This window comes from Hyalella azteca, unplaced genomic scaffold (genome assembly GCF_000764305.2).
Source record: "Hyalella azteca isolate HAZT.00-mixed unplaced genomic scaffold, Hazt_2.0.2 contig3122, whole genome shotgun sequence".
Taxonomy (NCBI): Eukaryota; Metazoa; Arthropoda; class Malacostraca; order Amphipoda; family Hyalellidae; genus Hyalella; species Hyalella azteca.
The window spans coordinates 407416-428355 of NW_025933375.1; the positions used below are offsets into that span (position 1 = coordinate 407416).

Here is a 20940-nt window from a genome sequence, read left to right on the forward strand (position 1 = left end):
CCATCAAATGCATCAGTGGGCTCTGTGATGGACTCTTTGATCTGTGATTTCGGCGTGTGTCATTGCTCTCAGCTAAATATTGACAATTCGCGCGATTCTACAGTTAAAAAAAAAACGGTGAAAAAACGGTCCCACTGGCGTTCTAGTGGCCGGTCGCCCCGTGAAAATAAACTGTTTCGCCGTTTTTATCAGATGTTTTACGGATTTCTAGTGTTAAATCAGAATAAAAACGGCGACACGGTGTTTCCTTTCACGTGCCGACCGGCCACTGAAACGCCGGTAATACCGTTAACGGTAATTTTTCTAACAGTGTATTAGTCAACAGGAACACTTGAATTCTATAGAAATGGATTCTCGTCTTAGAGTCTTTTGTGCTTAGGGTGCCGCTCGATGACCGCTTATTTATATGAGCTTAGAGGATGCATACATCATTGTGGCAACTGCGTCGCGTGGAACAGGCCTGCTCTTAGAAACTCTTACCAGCGCAATACTCTTGCCTTAATAGTAACTTATTTGAGTAAGTTACCAAATACCGGCATATTAAGACCACTGTCATTGAGAGCCATTACAGAAAATGCAACGGTTACCGGCACATTAATGCTGCTGTCATTGAGGCCAATTTTAGGAAATTCTAAGGTTACCGTCAATACAAATACTGTTATTTAAGGTCAGTTGTGACGATTATAGAAAAGGCTACGGTTACCGCCATACGAATACTATTATTTAAGGTATTGGCAATTACAGAAAATGCTATATGGTTATCGGCATATTAATGCTGCTGTCCTTGTGGCAAATTTTATGAAATTCTAAGGTTACCGCCATACAAATACACTGTTACCTAAGGCAAGTTGTGACGACGTAGCAATTTCATACGTACCGGCGATTGTTGGACTCTGCCTGGGAGCCGTAATAAATTACCTAAAATTCATGCAATTTTGAAGGTTGAATACACACTATTGAATAAAAAAACTTCTACAAGATCGGCCAAATAACCAAGCTACACAAGGAGCCGTGAGAGCATCCGTCATGACGCTCGTTGAAAGTGACAGCTTCGAGGAGCTGTCCTCGTTACGGCCCTGATAAAAACGACCTGCAGTTCTGGGGCCTATACTTTAATAAAAAAAAGTTAAGAGATCGTAAGTTCATCAGCCAATCATTGACGGCCTTTCAAGCAAAATCCACCAATCATAGACAAGAAAATAGAGCGCAAGTACTTACGTTCACTTAGCGAGTTTTGAAAGTATGGCCTCTGCACGGTATTTTACACGCGCACAAAAAACATTCATGCCTGTTCTCCTTATCATCATCTCAGATGATAATGATATTGACGATCATTGTGTCTTCTTTGCTGAAATTATTGACTCCAGGATGTCGCAAACATTACTTCATTATTGATGAAGTTAAGCATTATTGTCACAGCAATTTACAGAATTTTTGTAGAATATATTGTGTCATGGTAGTTGAAATTTTGCGTTAGGTCTTCGGAAATTTTGCGTTGTTGTGGTTGAAATCATTGTGTCTATCCTGAATGAATTATCGCGTTATTTTAACGAAATAATAAATCGTTATCATGCTATTCTGTTAATAGATATTGTTTCTTTAATTATAAATTTGCCCGTGTTTTCCTCACTTAAATCTGCACCCTTGTAAGCTGTTATTCTCGTATCTACCACAACCCATCGAGGATTGTGGTAGATACGAGACTGAATTTGTCATTTATCGACTGAACGAGACATATGTCTGAATACGAGACATTTGTCGACTGAACGAGACATATGTCTGAATACTAGACATTTATCGACTGAACGAGACATATGTCTGAATACTAGACATTTGTCGACTGAACGAGACATATGTCTGAATACTAGACATTTATCGACTGAACGAGACATATGTCTGAATACGAGACATTTGTCGACTAAATTACCTCGTTACTAATTCAGTCGACAAATGCGACTGAATTAGTAACGGGCGGATTGAAACAGAAATGTCTATACTAAAGGCTATATATGCCTTTAGTATAGTAGTATAGTATTTAGTATAGTATTAGTATATTTAGTAAAGTATTTAATATAGTTATTATATATATAAAGTTCTATATATGCCCTCCCGCAGTCATGCGGCATTTCACGCTTATGATGCGGAGAACCTGCTCGCTTCAGATGTATATATTTCACTACATTTGATTTAATTGCAATTTATTTCATCTATTCTAATTTCCTTGATTGATTACCCGTATTCATTTATATTTTCAGTTGTTCTAATGAATGACTTTAAGAGCATTTATGCCTTTAATTGTGGCTTATTGGCACTGTAATGTACGAATGTGCAACTTTTTTTCACGGTATACAATATACACGCTATAATAACGTAGTCAATTTCAATTTAATTAGTCTATTCTAATTTCCTTGATTAATTACCCGTACTCATTTATGTTTTCAATTTTCCTAATGGATGACTTAAAGAGCATTTATGCCCTTAATTGTGGCTTATTGGCAATTTAATGTACGAAGGTGCAACTTTTACACGGTATACAATATACATGTTAATAACGTACGAATTGATTTTCTAGCACTATAGGCTTTACGAATTGCTTATGTCTGGCCAAAAAATGTTATGGCCTGAATGCGCACCTTAACTGTACATTCGGATGAACTCGTAACTATATTTCTCACAGTCAACTCAACAAATTCGAGTTGACAGCTTGTTGACATTATCAACAGTCAGCATTGGTGTAGGCAATCAACACATATGTCAACATTCAGCATTAAACGTTAGCATCAGAAAATATACATCATCAGTTACCTTAGCATCAGCTTCTAATGTAGTGGAGTTAGTGATGGCAAGTTGACATGGCTTGTCATGTGATACTATGCAATACACATCAGTTGACATGGCGTATCATGTGATACTCTCTGTAATACACATCAGTTGACATGGCGTATCATGTGATACTCTCTGTAATACATAATAATATTAACAAGATCAAATTCGGGGTTTTCTTTAGTCCGCCTTCACTACGAACTTAAAGCACGTGTGACTTCGATATTTTTTGTTAGTTTAACCTCTGTGAAGTTCAGGCAGAGACAAGCTCTACATAAACACATGCAGCCAACGCTAGCATGCAGGGTGTTAGCGCTATGTTTGTGTTCCCTGGGCCTATACTTTCACAAAAAAAGTTAAGAGATCGTAAGTTCATCAGCCAATCATTGACGGCCTTTCAAGCAAAATCCACCAATCACAGACAAAAAAAAAAAGAGTAAGTACTTACGTTCACTTAGCGAATTTTGAAAGTATGGCCCCTGGTCCGTGCTTTGTTGAACTGCTAAGTTTATTTTCGTCCGAGTTTGGAAGGTTGCAGCCATGCTTTTTTTTAATACTTATATTATTAGTCTGCTTATATCGCAAGTTCACAAGGAATTTAAAAGCAAAGAAAACGCCAAGAAAATTCACCATATCGATATTGAAGCGATTCAGTATCGATATTGTGAATTTTCTTGGCGTTTTCTTTGCTTTTTAAAGGTCCCTGTCGCTTGCTTTTTTAAAGGCTTGCCCAAAAGCGCTGGTGTCATGGTTTGTTCGGCACCAGAGTCCCAAGCTCTCGGAGTTTTTCTCTCAAGTCTGCTTTTCCATCTCATCCTTCACGTCAACGGTGCAGTCGTCTGCACTTGGCAAGGAAAAAAGGAATCTCATGCAGTTTGCTTGAAGTCTTAAATGTTTTTTTTTGTGCTAGCTTTAAAACAAAAAATATGGCTGTGCTTGGCACGGAAAAAAGGAATCTCCTGCAGTTTGCTTGAAATCTCAAATGGGCTTTTTGTGTTCGCCTCAAAAAATTATGACTGTGTTACTTACAATTAGATTAATTTTAACACGCTTTATAGATGCTTTCTACCACGTACATTTTTGCTGTTCGTATGTCGCTTTAAAACAAGAATGTTTTATGGCTATATTATGTGCGATTAGATTAATTTATTACGCTTTATATATGCTTTCTATCATGTACAATTTTGCTGTTCGCAAGTTATTGATTGTTAAATATTGTTAGCTAGTTAATGATGTTTGGAAGATGAATAGTAATCTTGAGCTCGAATTAAATTCTTACGTCACTAGATTTTACTTCTAGTGATTTTTAGAATAATTTCATCGTTGACGATAATATCATAGAATACGAATAGATGACGAATACCATAATACATAGATAATACATATAATACATAGATAATATCACAGAATAAATACAATAAATAGTTTTTGAATTACTTTCCGCGCCACGCGTATCAACATTTATGTTCTTGTGTCACTGATCAATTTGGATCTGAAGAAAGTTATCAAAATTTAGTTTCAAGTCTCAGTTATTTCAAGTCTCAGTTATTTCAAGTCTCAGTTATTTCAAGTCTCAGTTATTTCAAGTCTCAGTTATTTCAAGTCTCAGTTATTTCAAGTCTCAGTTATTTCAAGTCTCAGTTATTTCAAGTCTCAGTTATTTCAAGTCTCAGTTATTTCAAGTCTCAGTTATTTCAAGTCTCAGTTATTTCAAGTCTCAGTTATTTCAAGTCTCAGTTATTTCAAGTCTCAGTTATTTCAAGTCTCAGTTATTTCAAGTCTCAGTTATTTCAAGTCTCAGTTATTTCAAGTCTCAGTTATTTCAAGTCTCAGTTATTTCAAGTCTCAGTTATTTCAAGTCTCAGTTATTTCAAGTCTCAGTTATTTCAAGTCTCAGTTATTTCAAGTCTCAGTTATTTCAAGTCTCAGTTATTTCAAGTCTCAGTTATTTCAAGTCTCAGTTATTTCAAGTCTCAGTTATTTCAAGTCTCAGTTATTTCAAGTCTCAGTTATTTCAAGTCTCAGTTATTTCAAGTCTCAGTTATTTCAAGTCTCAGTTATTTCAAGTCTCAGTTATTTCAAGTCTCAGTTATTTCAAGTCTCAGTTATTTCAAGTCTCAGTTATTTCAAGTCTCAGTTATTTCAAGTCTCAGTTATTTCAAGTCTCAGTTATTTCAAGTCTCAGTTATTTCAAGTCTCAGTTATTTCAAGTCTCAGTTATTTCAAGTCTCAGTTATTTCAAGTCTCAGTTATTTCAAGTCTCAGTTATTTCAAGTCTCAGTTATTTCAAGTCTCAGTTATTTCAAGTCTCAGTTATTTCAAGTCTCAGTTATTTCAAGTCTCAGTTATTTCAAGTCTCAGTTATTTCAAGTCTCAGTTATTTCAAGTCTCAGTTATTTCAAGTCTCAGTTATTTCAAGTCTNCGAGATGTTGTTATGCTGGGGACATACGAGATGTTGTTATGCTGGGGACATACGAGATGTTGTTATGCTGGGGACATACGAGATGTTGTTATGCTGGGGACAGACGAGATGTTGTTATGCTGGGGACATACGAGATGTTGTTATGCTGGGGACATACGAGATGTTGTTATGCTGGGGACATTGTGTTGAAGTTACATCTCTAGTAAGCTGCACTGGGTGACGTGACTGGGTGACGTTCCTGATGCTATTTGTAGACTGTCAAGAAATAATCTCAGTTCAAGCAGGCACATTTGAACACAACAGTTGTGACAGAGAGCATCCATCTTGCATCATGAATATTGTATCATTAGTTAAGTTAACGCACGCCTCTGGTACCAATCAACCACCCAGAATGAAGTTCCAATTGAGATGTGTCAAATCGATTGCTCTGCAACAAATCGATATCTGAAATTTAATGTCAGTGAATGTATTCGTTGTTACGTAGATTTTAAATCCATCTAGTCCATTTGCTTCTTTCTTCCGACAGGATGATCAGGATCTTAACTGCCATTCAAGTACATCCTTGTGTGCATATGCAAGGAATTTGTCATGAATTGATACCTTAGCAGATATTTATACCATAATTGCCTAGAAGCTGAAAAAAAGTTTATCACGAGGTTTTTACTGAGCGTCTTTTTTTCCTATGATTAGAGAACCCATACGACGCTATATGCATGTAAGGTAATCTTATCATTGTTTCAGCGTACATGTGTTTTAGTCTCGTTTCATCCTAAGAGAAATCAACGTGAATGTGAAAATCAAATTACTGCAATAAATTTTTTTTTGTTATTTGTGGTCACGAAACTTGTTCAAAAATTCCCCAAAATTTCACCATTCGGATTTCACCAAAAATAAATCTGGCTCATCCTAAGATCATCTTGCATTGATATTTGACCCTACAATGCTTAACAACATCAATGATCTCTCAAACGATTCTTGCAGTCTAGCAGGGTCAGCATTTAACGGCAGAGCAAAGGTTTAATTCTGGTGCCATACTTTCAAAACTCGCTAAGTGAAAGCAAGTATTTACGCTCTATTTTCTTGTCTATGATTGGTGGATTTTGCTTGAAAGGCCGCCAGTGATTGGCTGATGAACTTACGACCTCTTAACTTTTTTTGAAAGTATAGGCCCTCACACGGCTACGAGGTTGTATTTGTACCGCAATTTATCCTTAGGCTGTCCATTCATGGCATGTGACATAATTTAGCCGCCTTACCTCCGATCTAAATTCGAGCTCCGACCACGCGAATTACTGGAGTTAATAACATTAAATGTCATCTATTCCCGGCGAACATTTAATTCAGTCTCACCGATATGGCTTTCTAACCTCATTATAAAACAGAAGATTGGAGAAACTTAATTTTAGGAAGTTGAACAACCGAGTTTATGGATCCAGACCGGTTTAATATGGAGAGCTATAAACGTTGTTTGTTTCTATCTAAATTTTCTGTCCTACTGCGCAACAACGAACGTACATTAATAAAATGTTTTACTATATGTGGTGTAAAAAATGACAATAAACGATGTGTTATGACGAGTTCAAGCTCGAAATTAACCTGTGAAAGAAGGTTTTTGGGTTCGATCTTGTTTTAATTGTGAGAAATTTTTTCTTATCATCCTGTATTAATTATTATTTTACAGAAATGAAAAAAATGATTTTTTGCTTGAAATTTCATTTTCACAATGAGTTAGATTGTCTGTGATTTATTTTAAGCACAATCTAGCATGTTGACCAGATTGCTAATTCTTATTGATTACATATTTTGTCCATCACAAGCTATATACACTGTTAGAAAAAAACGGTGAAAAAACGGTCCCACCGGCATCCTAGTGGCCGGTCGCCCCGTGAAAATAAACTGTTTCGCCGTTTTTATCAGATGTTTTACGTATTTCTGGTGTTATCACTATATACTTTAAAAAAAGTTAGGAGATCGTAAGTTCATCAGCCAACCATAGACGGCCTTTCAAGCAAATCCACCAATCATAGACAAGAAAATAGAGCGTAAGTACTTACGTTCACTATGCTTTCAAAAAAGTTAAGAGATCGTAAGTTCATCAGCCAATCCTTGACGGCCTTTCAAGCAAATCCACCAATCACAGACCAGAAAATAGAGCGTAAGTACTTACGTTCACTATATACTTTAAAAAAAGTTAGGAGATCGTAAGTTCATCAGCCAATCATTGTCGGCCTTTCAAGCAAAATCCACCAATCATAGACAAGAAAATAGAGCGTAAGTACTTACGTTCACTATGCTTTCAAAAAAGTTAAGAGATCGTAAGTTCATCAGCCAATCATTGACGGCCTTTCAAGCAAATCCACCAATCATAGACGAGAAAATAGAGCGTAAGTACTTACGTTCACTTAGCGAGTTTTGAAAGTATGGCCCCTGACATGTTAACTGAGCCTACCCTAACAAAATTTAGAGTCGCCCCAGCTTCTGGTAATCCAAATCAGAAGCTGCCGCGTCTGTAAATTTTCACTGGGAAGAACTCCTATAACTTTTAACCAATATGCAATGGATCTCTGCCCGGTAGTTTTTGCTCATGTAACTATACTTTATTGTCTAGCCGATTTATGGAGCTGCATTGTTGCTGTTTTATACGAGTCTATATCTAGTCGACTTAAATATAAAGCCATGGCGTTAATTATAAAAATTTTCGTTGTTGATTTATTTTCGAATAAATAAATCAACATATTTATTTATTATATGTATATATAAATAAATATTTAAATAATTTTAAATATTTAAATAGTTTTAAATATTTAAATAAATATTTTCAACAACGAATTTCAACATAAAATAAATATTTTCTACAACGAATTTATTTTCGTTGTTGATTCGAAAAAGTATTATTATATACCTATTTTTTGTGTCGGACTGCTGGTTGCATCCATGCATTTTGTCAACAATGCTACCGTACCACATGACCCATTATAAAACATTCCGTGCTCCTACTTTTAGCAACAACTCACAAATACGTTCTGTGAATCAACGGTTAATTTTGTGAATAGCAGTCGTTTACTCAGATTCATTTTATACTCTTAGATTGATGTTAAGTGAATGATTTTCTCAATATTATACATGATTTAAATCTTTGGTCTTGTTCAATAATTATTTTCATCAGATTTCCTTCTGATTCTTGCACACATCCATTTCACGCCGCCTTCATCCATTTCACGCCACCTTCATCCATTTCACGCCCCCTTCATCCATTTCATGCCACCTTCATCCATTTCACGCCACCTTCATCCATTTCACTCCACCTTCATCCATTTCACGCCACCTTCATCCATTTCACGCAACCTTCATCCATTTCACTGCACCTTCATCCATTTCACTCCACCTTCATCCATTTCACGCCACCTTCATCCATTTCACGCAACCTTCATCCATTTCACTGCACCTTCATCCATTTCACTGCATCTTCATCCATTTCACGCCACCTTCATCCATTTCACGCCACCTTCATCCATTTCACGCCACCTTCATCCATTTCACGCCACCTTCATCCATTTCACGCCACCTTCATCCATTTCACGCCACATTCATCCATTTTTTTCATTCACATCACGCCTCCTTCATCCATTTCACGGCACCTTCATCCTTTTCACGCCATCTTCATCCATTTCACACCCCATTCATTCCTACATATAATGCCGTTTAAGTTTAGTGTTCATTGTCTGGCAACTCCTGCGCTGTCGTCGCTTCAAGCCGCGGCGACTACAGCGAATGAATTCATTCTTTTTCTGTCGCTTCTTTTCAGCGAGCAAATTAATTGTCAGCTTTAGAAATCCTAGTTTGGTCAGATCAATTATTGACCTCGCTGCTGGCCCGCGGCTTTATCGACTAGAATCTTTGACAATGAAACTCCTGAATGCCTTGACTCTCTCTTATGTTTCTTTTGGATAATATTTCTTCCACCAATATCACGATATATATTAATCTTAGTTTTAAACGTTCATTTAAACATTGATTTGTGGCAGTATAAGTCATGACTGAATTTGACGCCCACTTCGACGTTGTGCTACGAGAACAGCGATATTTCTATAACGACATGACAGGTTTTTTTTCATAAAAGATACGCATTTCAACAATGCACAGTGTCTGTACGTTACAGTAATAGTAAGTAAATTCCTTTTCTTTTTTTTCGTCTACTTTTATAAATTTGTCTCGGAAACGACTAATATATTCCAGGATTGACCAGAAAATCAATGCTTGTTTATTTCAATTTAAGATATGAAAATATTTTAATATAAAGACAAGCGCACACAATTTGATTTTTCGTGTCTTCAATTCTGTGTCGCAACGTCGTTGATATTGAACATATCTGAATAACAAGCATTATGAGCCTATACATTTGCGGCGAGAAAAACTAATATGCTGCTACCATGCCGAGAGTTGTATGTATCATGAATGGTTGTATGCCTATTGATATTGACCTATTATATATTACCTATACATTATTTATGAACCTATTGATGGCACAAATGTTCGTAACCAATTGATCACACTAATATTCGTAACTTATTGCTCACACGAATGTTCGTAACCTATTGCTCACACGAATGTTCATGACCTATTACTCACACGAATGTTCGTAACCTTTTACTCACACGAATGTTTCGTAACCTATTGCTTACACTAATGTTCGTAACCTATTGCTCACACGAATCTTCGTAACCTATTGCTCACACTACTGTTCATAACCTATTACCCACACGAATGTTCGTAACCTATTGCTCACACGAATGTTCGTAACCTATTGCTCACACGAATGTTCGTAACCTATTGCCCACACGAATGTTCGTACCTATTGCCCACACTAATGTTTGTAACCAATTGCCCACACTACTGTTCGTAACCTATTGCTCACACGAATGTTCGTAACTTATTGCCCACACGAATGTTCGTAACTTATTGCCCACACGAATGTTCGTAACCAATTGCCCACACTACTGTTCGTAACCTATTGCTCACACGAATGTTCGTAACCTATATTGCTCACACGAATAATTTAAATGTATTTCTCAACCCTCCCACACTGAAACAGTGACCTTATCTCACCATACACGGAATTCCCAAACGATTTCCCCACACATTTGTATTCCTTTCTATTGCGATAGGCACGTAAACATCTAACATGAAAATACCTCGAGATACTTGGGCATTCAGCTCAGGCTTGTCATTTTTCTACACTGTTAGAAAAATTACCGTTAACGCTATTACCGGCGTTTCAGTGGCCGGTCGGCACGTGAAAAGAAACACCGTGTCGCCGTTTTTATTCTAACTTAACACTAGAAATCCGTAAAACATCTGATAAAAACGGCGAAACTGTTTATTTTCACGGAACGACCGGCCACTAGAACGCCAGTGGGACCGTTTTTTCACCGTTTTTCTAACAGTGATACGTACATTAAGCAGTTTAATCTGATGTGTTGCTATAAGAGCGTCGGATGCGAGACTTCAAAGATGATACTGCATCGCATTTGCATCGCCATTATTCGGCCGATAACCGGCAAGGAAGGCCGATTATCAACGTTTGAAGAAGGCCGTCGGCGAGAGCGACTTATGGACCCCATATTCTGAAAGGCTTCGTTTTTTTACAGGTCGGCTGTTCCTAAAATGGACGGCCTAAGCTTGCACTGCCTCTATATTAGCATAATAATGGGCGCAAGCAGGGCACTTTACTCCCATGTGCTGTTGCGAGAGCTCGATCTTCTGACGCTCGTACATGTGAGTGCTTCTTTCTGCCAAGGTTATGAAGTTATACCCGAGTTCTTTGGTGACTCTGATTTTGAGGGTTAAAGCTAAATTCAAATAGATAAATTAGCATTAACAAGATGGTTTTGATGCTTATGATGTTTTTTACCAATCGATGTTTTTGATGCTTTATCCAAGGTAAAAATATTGGTTCATCGTGCTGATATCTGAATATTCTTAAATTCCTCAATGTTTACTTTTCAGATGATCTGGCATCTTAAATTTGTGCGCCAAATTAATTAGACTCGTAGAATGACTCTTGCCAGGCTCCTTTTACTTCGTTGGCGCGGGGAGGCATTGTTTCTCGAGCTAATGTAAAGAAAGTATAATTATGGAAAAATTATTGTAGCAAATCCGTTTATTACTACAATGCACAATATCGCTGTATCGCTACCCGAAACAAAAATTAATGTGGCAAGACACACAATATTTACAGTAATCGCAAACAAAAATCATTGTGACAAGGAAGAGCTTGCGGCAAAATTAACAGTTTGTGGCAATTTTTAGCGCATTTTCTCAATAATAAAAAATGCACTATTGTGCTCGCCATGTCCGTCCGTCTGTCCGTCTGTCTGTGACTTCACATTTTCGTGTACGAGAAAATGCGCTCTCTGTCACTCAATGCCACTAGTGAGTACTGAGTTATATTTTTTGTGATAATTCCCACTATATAGTCCGTCAAAACGTTCGGCCAGCGACTCCCTCGTGAATTGCCGCTGCGTGGGCGGCAGTTAAGGAGCGTCTGGTAGACTAGAGGTTAAGACGCTATATTTAGTCGAGATTCCTTGAGAAACAGAGAAATCCACGCGAAACATCATCCGCGGATATTTTGGTAATTTTCGATGGATTTTTTTGAACACACATGTATATATGCGTGTTCAAACATGAGGTTGCTCAGTTTTTCAACTCGGAAATCTTGAGTGAATCATAACCGATAATTGTTCACTGATATCCTCATTTTTTGCGATGCAATAAATTTTCTTTACTTAAATAAACCTGATCTGTGACCTGAAAAAATGGAAGTCGATTAGTTTTCAACAGTTTTCAAAGCGTATTATTTATCAAAATATTTACAAATGCTCAGTTATACTATTCCATGATGTGGCTTCTGAATGGGGGACGAATTCTTTCTTATTTTTCTGCATGCACATGACTTAAATATATAAACCTGATCTGTGACCTGAAAGATTGCATGTAGATTAGTTTTGAACAGTGTTCAACGTGTATTATTTATTAAAATATTGACATAAGTTCAGTTTAATTATCCCATGAAGTGGCTTCCGATCGAATGAGTGACAAATTATTTCTTATTTTTCTGCATGCACATGACTTAAGACACGTTCAGTAACTGTAGCTGTCGCTTCAAGACATGTAAACCCACTTCAACGACATAACCAATTAGCGTCCATTTAGCTCTACTCACGCTCAACGTCCTCGTGACGGTTCCAAATAGACGTTCCCTTCTCCCGCTACTCTATCAGTCACGATCAAAGTTGAATAATTTGCTGAGGCGTGAAGAAGTTTTCGTAGTCCAAGACAAGAGGTAATTACCGTATGAAGGGTGAGGCATTACGAATGTCCCATGCACATGAAATAGTAATGGGTTGCATTTATTGCTTATTTAATCTATTGCTGCAGCCTTAACTGTCGTGTTTTTTTTAATTATAGTTAAATAGTGTTCATTTAAGTGTTTATTTTAAGTATAGTTAAATTCATAGTTTTTTAAAATTGAAACGTATGGGTAGCTCCTGAATGTTATGGCGATTCGTATATTATTGAAATGAATGGTCAATATATATATTAGAATAAAAAAAAACATTTTATTTCTGTCTCTTCGCGTTTAAACTTGCGCTATACCGACATGCAATGCAAATGCATCTTGATTGCACAAACTTCAAAACTCTGTCGGAATAGGAGCGAATTCCCTTGAAATATTTAGTAACTCGTATGCTTGATGCTGTTAAAAAATTCACAGATAAAAATAAACAGATACACTTACGCTTCATGGGGACCGATTCAATAGATTTGTCCTGAAACTGGAACCTGAAGTGAAGAATAATTGCTGCCATTTCCTATCACAAACCTAATAAAGTTTAATCGTTATTGTAACGAAGTCGGTCTTATTTCAAGTTCATTAATAACATATATAATAAGTTGACCTTGTCCTTTGTCATCCCTATTGAGCACCGAACAGGTTCTAAAATAAGTAGAGAACCTCTATGGAAGGCCTCGGAATTTTTGCAGTGTTGCCGGCCTAAGACCCTTATTGTAACGAAGACGGTCTCACTTGAAGTTCATTTAAAGCATAATAAGTTAACCTTGTACTTTGCTATCCTTGTTGAGCACCGAGCAGGTTCTAAAATAACTAAAGAACCTCTATGGAAGGCGTCGGAATTTTTGCAGTGTTGCCGGCCTAAGACCCTTATTGTAACGAAGACCTTATTGTAACGAAGACCTTATTGTAACGAAGACCTTATTGTAACGAAGACCTTATTGTAACGAAGATGGTCTCACTTGAAGTTCATTAATAGCATATCTAATAAGTTGACCTTGTCCTTTGATATCCCTGTTGAGCACCGAAGTAGAGAACCTCTATGGAAGGCGTCGGAATTTTTGCAGTGTTGCCGGCCTAAGACCCTTATTGTAACGAAGACCTTATTGTAACGAAGACGGTCTCACTTGAAGTTCATTTATAGCATATATAATAAGTTGACCTTGTCCTTTGCTATCCCTGTTGAGCACCGAACAGGTTCTAAAATAAGTAGAGAACCTCTATGGAAGGCGTCGGAATTTTTGCAGTGTTGCCGGCCTAAGACCCTTATCAGGGCTGGGCGTGACGCCGAAATTCCTCGCAGCCTCGGAGCTCTCGTAACGAAGTTATTGTTCGCTGCGATCCTCTTAATTAGAGTGGTGAGCCCTCGGCCGTGGTGGCTCATCACGAGGGTAATGAGGGTACTGAGTGGGGTGATGAGGGGGTGATGAGGGTACTGAGTGGGGTGATGAGGGTCCTGAGTGGGGTGATGAGGGTCCTGAGTGGGGTGATGAGGGTGATGAATTAGGGTACTGAGTGGGGTGAAGAGGGTGATGAATGAGGTTACTGAGTGGGGTGAAGAGGGTGATGAATGAGGGTACTGAGTGGGGTGATGAGGGTCCTGAGTGGGGTGATGAGGGTGCTGAGTGGGGTGATGAGGGGTGATGAGGGTACTGAATGGGGTGACGAGGGTGCTGAGTGGGGTGGTGATGAGGGTGCTGAGCCCTCGACCGTGGTGGCTCATCGCGAGGGTAATGAGGGTGATGAGGGTGCTGAGTGGGGTGATGAGGGTACTGATTGGGGTGATGGAGGTAGTACGTGGGGTGATGATGGTACTACCACATGTATGGCTGAGTGGTGTGTAGGATGGCTGCGATGATGCACTTTACATGTGGTGTCGGCCTGCGTGGTATGGTGACTTCAATACTGGTTAAGGAAAGCTCAAAATTATGTTTTAACTATCAACTTTGTTATTTTTTAACTCTCGAGGTCGTTTTTCAATGAATTGTGAGTGTGTGAAAAATTTTGACGTGTAATATTTATCGGAATCAATGCTGCATCTTTTTTAAAGGCAGTGCTATCTTCTTACAGGCCTTTCATTACCAGCTTTCTTGTGCGATACGACAATGGTGTGAACTGTTGTTCACAAATCACAAATAAAATTTACGACGTTTCGAATGCATATACATTCATTATCTAAATAGGGGAAGACTTCAGTTGAATTTGAAATTTCGAAATTCCGTTATCAAAGTTTATATTACGAGAACAGTTTCAACGTCTTGACAAATCCGGTAGTTTATAAATTAATAGCTGGAGACTCCTGCTTGATGATGAGAACCTCAGCTATCGCCAGTCATATGGCGTCTGGGCATCTCATGACGATTCTGGTGCAGAGCCCATACTTTCAAGAAAAGTTAAGAGATCGTAAGTTCATGAGCCAATCATTGACGGCCTTTCAAGCCAAATCCACCAATCATAGACAAGAAAATAGAGCGTAAGTACTTACGTTCACTTAGTCATAGACAAGAAAATAGAGCGTAAGTACTTACGTTCACTTAGCGAGTTTTGAAAGTATGGCCCCAGGTCTCCAACGTCGCGCGAGTGAAGGTCTCACTATGAGTCTCTAATGTGGTTCTTCGGTCCTGTGAGCCTCTCTCTAATATGAGACAAGCTCACAACTAGGGCCTATACTTTCAAAAAAAAGTTAAGAGATCGTAAGTTCATCAGCCAATCATTGACGGCCTTTCAAGTAAAATACACCAATCATAGACAAGAAAATAGAGCGTAAGTACTTACGTTCACTTAGCGAGTTTTGAAAGTATGGCCCCAGACCATCACTCGCATTGTGCTGGAGGAACCCACCAGCATCGTCATCAAGCAGCGGCCCGACTTCAACCGACCGACGATAGCTGAACCCCTCATCTCTACAGATTGGACTCCAGCTGTCTATGTCCTTAAAATTACTGTCGGATTTGTCTGAACTTTAAGATAGTTTTCAGAGTGATTAGTCTGGTTCAAAATTTTTCTGTTTTACCCTATTTACGACATTATTTACTTATTTCTACCAAAATTTCAATATTTAATGTTTCTTGTAACTTGAAAATGAATGTTTGTGGCATTCGAAACGTCGTTAGTAAAGCAAAATGAGTTCCTGATGCATGCCTTTCGATCTCCCAACGTCATCTGAAGAATTGTTCCACTATCTGAAAATTTATATCAACGAATTCTCTGGTCAATAATTGCACGTTTATAAACAAGCAAAATCTGCCCCCATCTAATACTAAAATACATATGTATACAGCTAAGACGTGTAAAATGGCTTACATTAGCATGCAAAATCGATTTTCCGTATTGAATGAATTAACTTCGTTCTCTCGCCATCGAAACACAAAAATTGTAAACATTACTTGACAACACTCGCTTAACCTTCATATAACTGATTTTCAACATAAATATAGTATAAGGTTTCTCCCGTTCCTCCTTTCGATCATAGTTATCAGTATTCGCCCTCTCTCAGCTTCATCAGGCTGACTCTACCGCAGTTTATTTTCGTGTCACTGAGCCTCCCAATGGCCGCTGTGATGAGCAAGCTCACTCCTCTCATCCCGTTGACGGTTCGAGAAGATGAAGAGGAGAATATTTTTGAGCTTGTTGAGAGGAAATCTCCTTTTGATACCTCGAACAAGGAAGTTTGCTAGGTACGGCCTAGTGGGCGCGACGTGATCAGAATCACAACGTTCATGACGCTCTCTGCGAATGCCAGCGCCGCGGCTCCGGAATTACGGAATGACGTCGTTAACGGACGGACGGACGGCTGCAGTTGCGAGTGCCGTCTTTTCTTATCATCTTCGGCGATGAGGAAGTGTTGCGATATCTGGCTATCGTGGGCCAGACTCATGAATGACTGCTCTAATATTCTTGTTTACGTGGAGAAAATAAGTCTAATTTTTTTTTCTAATCTTATTACAAAAAATGTAACTCAGTACTCATTGCAATGAATGACAGAACGCGCATTTTCTCGTCGACGAAAACGTGAAGTCATGGACAGACAGACGGACGGACGGACGGACAGACAGACGGACATGACGAGCACAATAGGGCACTTTTTCCATAAATGAGAAAATGCGCTAAAAATTTATTTGTTGAATTTTCTCGTGATATTCCAGTTCAGTGGCTTAGGCGTGTAAAAGTTTTTACCGCATTTTGCTTTCAATGAATTCAATTTAGAAATCTGCATAGAGATTCAGTAGATGCTGTTAGGATTATTTTCGTTCTGAAATGATTTCAAACGTGACTGGATGCCTCGAAAATTATTTCTTACTAGACCCCTTTGGAAAACAGCCAATAAAATTTAAAATCTAATTCTTCAGATCAGTTTCCACAAAAAGACTAGATTCAAGCCGTTTGATGCCCCGTTTGCGTATCGCATCAATTTGTGTTTATCTTCATTTGACTTGATATTAGGGCGAAACTTTTGGATTTAGCAAGCGAGTTTCTGAGCTCGAGTATCAAAGAGCTCTCTGATTTATGGGCACTTTAGAGCTCGTGTAAAGTTGAACTTACCCAATCTTCCATCAGAGAGATTTTCTCCAGATCTCGTCCATAGGTCCGCATCTCACGTTTAGATCGCCTGCTTCTGTTTCTATGGGTCGAAATTCAGGGCTCGTTGCACTGTTAGAAAAAACGGTGAAAAAACGGTCCCTCTGGTGTTCTAGTGGCCGGTTGCCCCGTGAAAATAAACTGTTTCGCCGTTTTTATCAGATGTTTTAACGGATTTCTAGTGTTAAATTAGAATAACGCCGGTAATACCGTTAACGGTAATTTTTCTAACAGTGTGCGCAGAGCTTAAATTGCAACCATGCGTTCACTACACTGGAACGCATAGCCCACATCAGCCTGGTGAAACTTCTTTTATTTCCACATTGATTTTATTGTGAAATTTTTATTAGTGGTAAGAATTACAAATCTTTCATGTGTTTTTCGAGCACTTGTAGTATATAAATAAACTATTTTTCATAAATTCACGAATCGCTGTTTTTACATCGTAAGATATTTGTATCTACTTCATTAAAGTATATTTTTGTCCTTATTCTGAACCTTCTTCTATTGTTAACTATGTTATATAACATGTAAAATTGTTACATGTTATATAAAATAGTTGTATAACATTATGTTATATGTGTTACGTTTCATTGTTACGTACTTACACTGTTAGAAAAATTACCCTTAACGGTTTTACCGGCGTTTCAGTGGCCGGGCGGCACGTGAAAAGAAACACCGTTTCACCGTTTTTATTCCAATTTAACACTAGAAATCCGTAAAACATCTGATAAAAACGGCGAAACAGTTTATTTTTACGGGGCCACCGGCCACTAGAACGCCGGTGGGACCGTTTTTTCACCGCTTTTTCTAACAGTGTAGCTGCGTAAGTGTTAAGCGCTTGTATGTATTCAAAGATGCGTATCTCCCCTCACTCTTGCGCACTGCGATGTGAATCATATGCATGGGCACCGTGCGTGGGCTGCGAGCTGTGTTATGCGCATCATGTGATGCTGTCCGCATTATGCCTAGCACATGATAAGCTTAATGCGGACAGCATAACATGATGCGCATATATTATGCGTATCATTTGATGCTATCCGGATTTTATAGTGCTGGTCCTCTGATCTGCTTAATAACATTTATTATATTTTTATTATATGAACTACATGCACCTAAACTTAAAAAATTTAGGCATGATTATTTAGTTAGAAAGTTTCACAACTGGCAAATTCTGAAAGCTGCTTAATAATATTTATTCTATTTTTATTATATGAACTATACGCACCCAAATTTTGAAAAATCGAGCCATAATTATTTAGATAGAAAGTTTCACAACTGGCAAAATTCTAAAAGTATTGAAAGATTTTACTTATAAAACAGTTTGAAAATTTCGTTCACAATCCTGCGCTAACGTTCACCACGATTGTTACAATTAATGCCCTTTTAACATTTTATGAAACGTCATCGGATAATTCGATTGATGTTGAATTATTCTGAATGGCTTCAACAGTGCAAACTGGCTTCAATGGTTTCAACAGTTTGAATGGTTTTAACTGTGGTTTCAAACTCTCAAATGGTTTCAACAGTGGTCTCAAACTCTCAAATGGTTTCAACAGTGGTCTCAAACTCTCAAAAGTTCAACAGTGATTTCAAACTCTCAAATGATTTCAACAGTGGTCTCAAACTCTCAAAAGTTCAACAGTGATTTCAAACTCTCAAATGGTTTCAACAGTGGTCTCAAACTCTCAAATGGTTTCAACAGTGCACTGCAATACCAGATATTGTGCTGGACATCGTCCATCTTCCATGGACATGTAATGCGTCTCAGCTGCGACGCCGACTCCCTTAACGCGATATTGACTTCACTCGCTGCACATTCATCGATCCGTAGCCAATAGTTAACTAATCATTACTTACATTACTTAACTTAAGTCAACTAGTCATTTTAGTCTATCAACACTAATATAGGTGTCCTAAAGCAGCAGTGGCCGCTAGCATGGCATGTCTTCATTAGTATCTCTACGTCTCAATATGCAGGCTGTTATCTAGCATATGTTCTAAATAACATCAGCTAAAGTATATCCAATTAGCAAAGGATCCAAAAACTTTTTCTAAACTGTATTATCGATTAACTAAAATGATTTTTCTGTGCCAATAGTACCGACTCACCAGCCAACCTAGAACTGAGGAAATTAGTGGTACAGAGAAAAACATTTTTGTCGTAGTTCGTTCAGCGACTTTGCTTATCACGTGGACAGAAATGATTTCTATTCAAGTCATTTTACACTCAAACGAAATTTTCAGTTTATTCGTGTACTAATTTAAGTGCTTCCTCATAAACCAATTTTTTTTAATGATGCTTTCCTTATATTTGATCGAAATTTACCCGAATCGTTTTTTACAAGGGGCATCTGGAAAGTAGTACCCGTTTAGGAATTGAAGAAAAGGAAGTATATAAATATTAACAAATGTAAACATGTTTATTGAAAAGAACATATATTACACTACTTCTCTACATAATCTCCGGACAAAATTTACATTTGTCGTATCGTGTCACGAGTTTTGTATACCAGCGTCATGTTCCTCCGCCGCCAGTGTATTGAGATACGCAGTCACGTGTTCTTTCAGTTCTTCGTCATTTTGAAACTTTGTCCCTGCCACGAAGTCCTTGAGTTTCGTAAACAGATGAAAATCTGAAGGAACCAAGTAAGAACCAAGTGGATGGTAGAAAATTTCCCACTTGAATTTTTTGTAGAAGTTGTTGTGTTATCCGAGCCGTATTTTAGATCTATGAACAAGGCATGAAAAGGAAAAGAATTGGCGACAGGCCACATCAGGCCTACACTTCAGCGCCGACATCACCATGTTATGTTATGTTATGTGTGCGGCCTGGCATTATCGTGCAGGAGAATGACGCCAGTAGACAACAGACCTCGCCGTCGATTTTGAATTGCCCGCCGTAATTCTCTTAATTAATGTTGCACAATATGCATTGGCATTGATTGTGTCTCCACGGGTCATGAAATCGATGAGCAGTACACCTTGCCGATCCCAGAAACACTGGCGGCGGAGGAACATGACACTGGTATACAAAAACTCGTGACACGATACGACAAATACTTGAATTTGTCCGGAGATTATGTAGAGAAGTAGTGTAATACATGTTCTTTTCAATAAACATGTTTACATGTGTTAATATTTACTTCCTTTTGTTCAATTCTCAATCGGGTACTACTTTCCGGATGCCCCTCGTATTAATGTGATTTGTTCACGGGTAAATTTGCAAGGAAAATATACCAGATATTTTTTTATGTTTGATGTTCTTCCAGAGATATATGCAGAGGCTTAATTTATCAATGCTAAAAGAAGTTGCCAGCACACCAAGATGTTTTAAAATTTGTATTATTTTAGTGGTAAAAAAAACTTTCCGAAATGATGCGTGGATTTTACTGAAAGATATCGAACAACAACAAAAAAGTATAAGCTTAAAAATAATTATTATAAAAATGAAATGCAAATAAAATTACAGTCAGCCATCTACCGACACGAGCTTCCGCATTATCCGTCGGCACGGAGATCCCATACTTTCAAAAAAAGTTAAGAGACCGTAAGTCTATCAGCCAATCATTGACGGCCTTTCAAGCAAAATCCACCAATCATAGACAAGAAAATAGAGCGTAAGTACTTACGTTCACTTAGCGAGTTTTGAAAGTATGGCCCTGAATGGCAAGACAACAATTATAAGGGACCAGGCCTGGCAATAACTCGCTCATTGCTAAAATACGCCGCTGCCTATGAGGCTAAAGATCGTCTGAAAAT

General features: G+C 38.1%; 1 protein-coding gene across 1 annotated transcript in view; it reads left to right on the forward strand.

Moving 5' to 3' along the window:
* The window catches only part of LOC108674299 (basement membrane-specific heparan sulfate proteoglycan core protein), a 117441-nt gene that overhangs the window by 74105 nt on the left and 22396 nt on the right, over window positions 1–20940 (forward strand). The window lies entirely within an intron of this gene.